This window comes from Sphaerodactylus townsendi, linkage group LG03, assembly GCF_021028975.2.
Source record: "Sphaerodactylus townsendi isolate TG3544 linkage group LG03, MPM_Stown_v2.3, whole genome shotgun sequence".
In the NCBI taxonomy this organism is placed as follows: Eukaryota; Metazoa; Chordata; class Lepidosauria; order Squamata; family Sphaerodactylidae; genus Sphaerodactylus; species Sphaerodactylus townsendi.
The window spans coordinates 13,133,953-13,140,872 of NC_059427.1; positions in this window are offsets into that span (position 1 = coordinate 13,133,953).

The window sequence follows — 6,920 nt, forward strand, 5'->3', positions numbered from 1 at the left end:
AATCGATTGGAACACCAGCAGCATACAAAAAGAAATTTACAAGTACAAGTGTAAAATAAACACTTTGTTTACTTGAACAGGCAACCAGGATGTAGAAGAGGTGGAAGATCTTCTGCTAGAAAGTACTAATCCAGGGACTACAAATACACCATCCTTAGGAATTGCCCAGCAAAGCATCTTTCAATGTTCAGGGAAAGCAAATATCTCTGAGAACATACACAGAGTAAGTAGTCAGTGGAGAAGCTTCCCAGGAATGAGAGAAGTGGTGCCAATGTCTCGTGGAGGAGATAACTTCACTGAAGCCAGCATCCAAAAGAGAATTCCAGTGTCTGGAAGAATGCATCCAAAAGGAGAAAAACATAAATACTTGGACTATAAGCAGAGATTGAGATATTGCCTGGATACCAACCTCAGAAGTCAAACAGGAAACAAATCACAGATATATTCAGTTTGTGGTGGTAAGAGCTTCAGGTGGAGAAGTAACTTGACTATCCATGAAAGGATCCACACAGGAGAGAAACCATACATCATGCTTGATTTGTGGTAAAAGTTTTAATTAAAAGTCATACTGTGCTGTGCATGAACGAATGCATACAGAGAAAAAAGCATACACTTGCTCAGTCTGTCATAAAAGATTTGTTCACAAAGTAAGTCTTATTAGACATGAACAACTTCACACAGGAGAGACGCCATATAAGTGCTCAGTCTGTGGGAAAGGTTTCAGTCAGAGGTGCAACCTGATTTCTCATGAAAGAATGCACACAGAAGAGAGACCTTACGCATGCCTCAACAGTCACAACTTAAGCCACACAGGGGGTAGGGCGGTATACAAAACCCATAAATAAATAAATAAATAAAAGAAATAAAAAGAAATACGTGTTCTGCCTGCGATAAAAGTTTCAATCACAAATCAAATCTTGTTAGCCATGAAAGGACTCACACAAAAGAGAAACCATACACATGTCCTGTCTGTGGTAAAAGTTTCACAGATAGAGCACATCTTATTAAACATGAGAAAACTCATACTGGAGAGAAACCATATATGTGCTCCATTTGTGGGAATAGCTTCAGCCATAGGTCAAACCTCATTAGCCACGAAAGGACTCACACAGGAGAAAAACCATACCCATGCTCAGTTCTGTGGTAAAAGCTTCACCAATAGAGCATACCTTCTTAAACATCAGAGAACACATACAGGAGAGAGGCCATACAAATGCTCCATTTGCGGAAAAAGCTTTAGTCGTAAAGATTATCTTGTTAGACACACGAGAATCCATACGGGAGAAAAACCATTTGCGTGTTCAGTTGGTGGAAAGAGTTTTATGTGGAAGAGTTATCTGGCTATCCATGAAAGAATCCATACAGGGGAGAAACCATATTCATGCTCAATCTGTGGGAAACGCTTCAGTGAAAAATCATACAGTATTGTACACAAACAGTTGCACACAGAAGAAAAGACACACCTGGTTTGTCGTAAAAGCTTTGTTCATAAAGTAAGTCTACTGAGACATGAACAGATCCATTCAGGAGAAACGCCGCACCAATGTTCTGTCTGTCGGAAAGGTTTCAGTCAGAGATGTAGTCTTATTTCACATGAAAAAAATCCACACTGAAGAGAGACCTTTCACATGCTCTTTTTGCGATAAAACCTTCAAGCGACGATCAAATCTCACCAGTCATGAGAGAATCCATACAGGAGAGACTCCTTTTACACGTTCTGTCTGTGCCAAAAGTTTCATCTGTAAAGCCCACCTCCTTGGGCACATGAGAACCCACACAGGGGAAAAGCCATACTCCTGTTTGGTTTGTGGGAAAAGCTTTGGCAATAAATCACAGGCGGTTGTGCATGAGAGAATTCATACAGGAGAGGAACTGTACACCTGCCCAGTCTGTGGGAAAAGATTCAAACACAGAAAAAGCTGCACGATACACCGGAAAGTCCATACAGGAGAAAAACCATATCCGTGCTCCATCTGTGAGAAAACCTTGAAGCAGAAGTCAAGCTTGATTTCCCACGAGAGAAGCCACACAGGAGAAAAACCACACATTTGCTTGGTCTGTGGTAAAAGTTTCGCCAGTAAATCATATCTGAGGAGACGTGAGAAAGGCCACACAAGACAGAGGATCCGAGCTGAGGAAAATCAATTCATATGCGTGGTCTCTGGTTAAAAGAGAGAAAGGCATTAGAAAAAAAAACCTTTTCTGTTAATAGTGTGTGGAAAACTAAACACTTAGGAATTTATGAAATTTATTTATTTATTATTCAATTTATAGATTATTCAATTTATAGGCCGCCCCATCCCCGAAGGGCTTGGGGAGGCTCACAACACGGCTGTTATTCAAACAGCAATCACATAAAACTTAACCTATTAGCCAATTAAAATTAAGCAGCAATTATATGCGACATCTAAGACTGAACAATAGAAATAATTTAACAGTTGATCAAATCATTCAGTTAAATTTAGAGTTAAAGATTAAAATCAGCGCCCGATCTATAGGCCAGAAAGAGAGGGAGCGGGAGGGCCTGTGATGGTATCCGAAAAACAGGCCCAACCGGGATGGAAAGGATGGACACAGACAGCCTCAGTTGCAATTCCAGCTTCAGTGGGGGGCAGTAAAACCGCGGCCAGCCCCTTCAAAAGCCCGGTGGAATAGCTCTGTCTTGCAGGCCCTGCGGAACTCACCAAGGTCCTGCAGGGCCCGGATAGTTGGGGGTAGTGCATTCCACCAGGCAGGGGCCAGAGCCGTAAAGGCCCTGGCCCGGGTCGAGGCCAGCCGCATCGTCGCGGGGCCAGGGGTCACCAGCAGTTCTGCCACTGCCGAGCGCAGTGGTCTATGGGGGACATAAGGGGTGAAATATCACATTATTATAAAAAACAAGAATATAAGTAAGAAAAATATTAACCATATCCTGGGTTCTTGGAAACCATGGGAAAATCATTAAGTGAAAGCCAAAACTGCAAGATACTTACCCACAGGACCCCCACTAGAGCAGACCAGAGAACTGTTTTTCGACCCTGTGTTTGTGCACCTGGGTTGTATGCATATGTGTCTCACATTGGACTGAAACTCCTGTAAAAGGTGTGTGTGTGGGGGTGGTGGTAGTGGTGGAAATCTTTTCCACCTGCTTTTCTTTCCCTGATGTAAAATCTCACTCTCTGCTTGCCTGATACAGAAAACGTAGTATCACAGCTACTGTTGTTAATGGTTTAAAGAGAGGGATCATGGATCTAGTTCCTCTTGTCTGGATGCAGCATTTTCCAATACTTCATCCAATCTCCATATTCTGTCAAAAAATATTTTTCAAAATCTTATTTAGAAGAAGAAGAAGAGTTGGATTTATATCCCCCCTTTCTCTCCTGTAGGAGACTCAAAGGGGCTTACAATCTCCTTTCCCTTCCCCTCTCACAACACACACCCTGTGAGGTGGGTGGGGCTGAGAGAGCTCCGAAAAGCTGTGACTAGCCCAAGGTCACCCATAGGCTAATCTGAATTTAACCACTGGAAAGGAGGCAAAGGGCAGATCATAGCACAAAGAACTGAAGGAAACGATTTGTCAGTGAAGCTGAAAACCATGCCAGTGAGATCAATAAGAAAAAAAATCTTGTTTACTAACATGCCCTGTTTGTGTGTCCCTCCTGGCAACTGGTTGGCCACTATATGAAACACAGATGGACCAGTTGTCTGATCCAGAAGGCCCTTATTTATATTGTTTTCTTCTGGCACTATTATTATGCATTGTGTTTGTGTATTCTTTTTGCTTTAACTAGTTTCACTCCAGTTCATTGAACTGATGTTAACTGATCTACCTCCATATAATTTCCTGTCCCAGGTTTGGACATATTTAATTAATGCTACATTCCTGAGGGGTTTCTTTAAAAAAATAGTATGGCATTCCTCTGTGTGGTATATGAAAGAATCTCTCTTACATGTACTTAATCTGTAGCTGTCGGTATATTTTAAATACCTTATTAAATAAAAAGTTTTGAAGCACCCGCTCTGGTCCAGGCATTATGAGATGTTGGTCCCAATGTTCTCCCATCTGTAACAGCTGCCTCAACAATGTTTGCAAATTACAGCTAAATGGAACCTTCATGTTGAGGCGCAGTATAGCCCCAAGCAACAAATATCCCATATTCTGCTTCCACAACTGGGCTGCTTTCCTCAGCAGAAGACTGACATACAAGGAAGCTGCACAACGTACACTGAGAATCAGACACTTCAGCGCTTCCCTCACAGCGTCGTGATAAGGAAAAGGATGCAGTTTTTGTCAGGTCCAGGGCCTGGTTGCAGCAGAGATGCTGGACAAGATGCCCCATGGAGACCTTTGCTGTCCCTTTGTGGGTTTGCACAAGAGTGGAGAGTGACTCTCGCCTCAGTCCCACAGGGTGAGAAGGAGTACCCCTCTCCCTCCAGAAGTCTCACCCAGCATAAAATGGGAGACTGCCCCAGAGGAACTGGGGACAGCATAGTCTCCAGTTCCTACTGGGAATAGGTAGGCAAGTGGTTAGAAATAGCGTATCCCTACATAATAAAGAGATATGCCCTAGACCAGTGGTGGTGAACCTTTGGCACTCCAGATGTTATGGACTACAATTCCCATCAGCCCCTGCCAGCATGGTCAATTGGCCATGCTGCCAGGGGCTGATGGGAATTGTAGTCCATAACATCTGGAGTGCCAAAGGTTTGCCACCACGGCCCTAGACAAAAGAATGGACAAAAATCTGACGTTAAAAATTGCAACACTTAAAACCCAGGAGAACATTTTAATTTTCCTGGAGACTACACTGCTGACCTAACAGCGGCAAACAGAGAAGCTTCCGGAGGAAAGTGCAATTTCTGAACTTGAGTCCATTTGGAAATTCAGGACATTGAACATCCCCAGATGTAAAATCACTCCCTCTGTGGATGGGATCTTAGAAGCCATGTAGGCCGACCCCTGCCTAATGCAGGCTCTGCAAGGACAGCATCCCTTGCAGATGGCCACCCAGACTCTGCTTGAAGGCTTCCAGTGAAGGGGAATCCACTACCAGTGGTGACAACCTGATCTGCTATTAAACACCACTTATCAATAGAAAACTACTCTGAAGGTTTGGGCACATTCTTTTGAAGGAAAAATCAGAGCTCCCTTAACAACCAGTATTAACCTTTGTTAAGACAATGCAGCATGTTTGTCAGTTAGATTTCATTCTGCTTTTCCTTCAAACAGCCTAGTGCAGTGGTGGTGAACCTTTGGCACTCCAGATGTTATGGACTACAATTCCCATCAGCCCCTGCCAGCAATTGGCCTAGTGCAATTGGCAATTGGCCTAGTGCAACATACTGAATTCGCCTTTCCTCCATTTCTATCCTCACAACAACCTTTTTATAAGAGGAAATAGATGACTCTTGAGATATACAGTGAGCTCAACTGCTTGACGGGAGAGAGTCAAACTCACTTCTCCCTAGTAATAATCTGACACTAACCATTAACCACACTATTTTTTCATCTTGTATGAAACTACAGTTTGTAAACCAGTGAATGCCACAAGACTTCCCTGTGAGCGTACTCTTAAGTATTCAAAAGACGTTAGCACAATCAAATTGCAAGCAAGTTTCCAAAATACTTTTTACACCCTAATCCACAACACTTTTTCATGGGATTTCTTGGCAGGCTCTATAAACTTTTAACGCTCTGCCATAAATTCTAACAGAATTTATACTCCCGAAGGGCCAAGAACTAGCAGCTTTGCAACTAACTTTTTAATATGCATTAAGGGTTGCAGCTATGGCATTCAGTGGGGAGCTTTGCCAATCTCCAGACGATAGCTGGAGATCTCCTGGGATTATAACTGATCTCCAGGTGACAGGGATCAATTCACCCAGAGAAAATACCCATTTTGGAAGTTGGACTCCAGGGCTTACAATTTCAAATTTGTATTATTTGCATATTAATGTTATCCACCTTGAGCTCGGCTCGCAGGGGGAGGGCATAACTAAAATTTCCATTCCATCTGTGGGGCCAGAGCTGCTTCTCTGGTCCTACACAGCTGGGTTAGTTTTAAGAAAAACTAAGTTAGAAATAAAAGCAAGGCATCTGATATTAGAAAACAAACAAACAGTTTACTTAACAGAATTTAGCAAGTTACAGAATATAAACTCTCCTTCAGAGGGAGAGGCACTGCATTTAGAAGGTTACAGAATACAGATAAGTTACAAAAGGTGACCTTCCCCAAACCCTGAGGGAAAAGCACAAACTTTAGAACCAGGAGGTGACCTTCTCCTGAAGGAAAGGCACGCCCTTGGTGCTCTCAAGCGAGAGCCCCGCCCCCTTTCGGGTGGCTCTCAAGTGAGAGTCACGCTCAGTATAGGAAGACCTGAGTTTTTGTCGCTGCAAAGACGTCACACAGTCCATCCCCTTACTCTACGTATGATGGTCCATACCCCTTAAGAATCTCATTGGACAGATCTGTCTTCTGGTTTACATGAAGACAAACCCCTTATTCTACGTCACACGCTTTCTGTAATTCAAACTGCACGCTGTGAGCTTATGGCCATCCTTGCCCATATGCATATACAAAGGACTACCATAAAAGCTAGCTCACTGTCTTCAAGAAAAACCTGTTATTCTTGGTTGGCTCTCAGAGAAAGCTATGGCCTACAGCTATGCAAGCTTGACATTCTTCTGGATCATAAAACGTCTCCCAACAGTTTGAAATGATTCTAACACAATGATTCTAACAACAATAGAATTATAGTGAAATACAAATACATGTGAATATGAATCACTCTCATTATTTCTATGTTCATTTAACTATATAGAATACTTTCCCCTTATTTAATTAATCACATTGATTTAGCTAGTTCTAACACAATGTCATAAAATGCACCTTTCTACTGTCACGTAGACCTCGGTGCCAAGATGTTATCTTGCTAGCCTG